The 1,863-nt window shown below is 39.2% G+C and overlaps 1 pseudogene; it reads left to right on the top strand.

Moving 5' to 3' along the window:
• Positions 1-941: 941 nt before the first annotated feature.
• LOC102862945 lies at positions 942-1,383 on the top strand (annotated as a pseudogene).
• Positions 1,384-1,863: the final 480 nt, after the last annotated feature.

Below are 1,863 nucleotides of genomic sequence, written 5' to 3'. Positions count from 1 at the left end.
AAGTGCAACAATGAATGAATGGAAATCCAAATTTTCTGTAAATGTTCATTAAAATTAATAAAATAAAATAATTTTTTTTTAAAAATCAAATGGTTCTTATGTTAAATGGAAAAAGAAGAAAACCTTCTCTGGTGGTATCTGCAAGGTCTTCTGTACAGTGTAGACAAATACAATCTCTAGTTTCACAAATTAAAGCAATTGTGAGATTTCAGGACACCAGCACCTACATGTGTGAAAATTTTCACTACATATATCACTAAAAACTTATAAATTTTGTAAACAAAGTATGTCTAGAAATGTAATTCTCTACAAAAAGTTTTGCTTTTCCACTGTGTTGTTGTTATTGTGTACTGTCAAGTCAGAATCTACTTATAGCTGAGCCTCCAGGGGGTTTTCAAAATCAATAAATTATGAGGAACCTGCCTATCTTTCTCCTGTGGAGAAGCTAGTGAATTTGAGCCATATGCCTTTAGGTTAACAGGGCAGTGCCTTAGCACTAGGCCATCAGAGCTTCTGTCTAAAAAAAAAAAAAAAAAAAAGAGACCCAAGTACCTAAGTAAAGGGGAGGTAGTATTTCCTGTTCATATATTGGAAGATTGAACATTGTGAAAATAACAATTCTACCAAGTCTATTCTTCAAGGGGATAGAAAAATAAAAATTAAATATAAGGCACCACACTCCCTCATCCCAAACCCACTATACAGCTGTAGTAACTAAAAACAGCATTGTACTGTAGGGCCGGGGAGGTACCAGCTGCCGCGCGGGAGGAGGCCGAGGCCGCAGCTTGAGGGAGGCCCCGGCCCCTCTGCGCCTGTGTCTGGCAGAGCTGGTGTGAGAAGAAGAGACAGTCTTTTCCCCTGCTGCCCGGATAATCAAGAGTTTTGGCCGGACCTTTGAGCGCACACTGACATAGTGCGGAGCCAGACGAAAAGCACAGACTATGGCGCTGAAACGGATTAATAAGGAACTTAGTGATTTGGCTCGCGATCCTCCAGCACAATGTTCTGCAGATCCAGTTGGAGGTGATATGTTTCATTGGCAAGCCACAATTATGGGACCTAATGACAGCCCATATCAAGGCGGTGTATTCTTTTTGACAATTCATTTTCCTACAGACTACCCCTTCAAACCACCTAAGGTTGCGTTTACAACAAGAATTTTTCATCCAAATATTAACAGTAATGGCAGCATTTGTCTCGATATACTAAGATCACAGTGGTCTCCTGCTTTAACTATTTCTAAAGTTCTTTTATCCATTTGTTCACTGCTGTGCGATCCAAACCCAGATGACCCCCTAGTGCCAGAGATTGCACGGATCTATAAAACAGACAGAGATAAACAACAGAATATCTCGGGAATGGACTCAGAAGTATGCCATGTGATGCTACCTTAAAGTCAGAATAACCTGCATTATAGCTGGAATAAACTTTAAATTACTGTTCCTTTTTTGATTTCTTATCCGGCTGCTCCCCTATCAGACCTCATCTTTTTTAATTTTATTTTTTTGTTTACCTCCCTCCATTCATTCACATGCTCATCTGAGAAGACTTAAGTTCTTCCAGCTTTGGACAATAACTGCTTTTAGAAACTGTAAAGTAGTTACAAGAGAACAGTTGCCCAAGATTCAGAGGTGTTTTTTGTTGTTTGTTTTTTTTAAAAAAAAAAGGAGCATGTGTATTATGTGGCCAATGTCTTCACTCTAACTTGGTTATGAGACTAAAACCGTTCCTCACTGCTCTAACATGCTGAAGAAATCATCTGAGGGGGAAGGAGAAGGATGCTCAGTTGTCACATCAAAGGAATCAGCATTACTCTTAACAGCATCCATTTTTGTTTAAACCTTCCACTGTCAGAGATTTGAG

The sequence above is a fragment of the Elephantulus edwardii genome, unplaced genomic scaffold (genome assembly GCF_000299155.1).
Source record: "Elephantulus edwardii isolate Elephantulus edwardi_28Jun2011 unplaced genomic scaffold, EleEdw1.0 scaffold00337, whole genome shotgun sequence".
NCBI classification, from domain to species: domain Eukaryota; kingdom Metazoa; phylum Chordata; class Mammalia; order Macroscelidea; family Macroscelididae; genus Elephantulus; species Elephantulus edwardii.
This window is presented reverse-complemented; position numbering and strand designations above follow the sequence as displayed.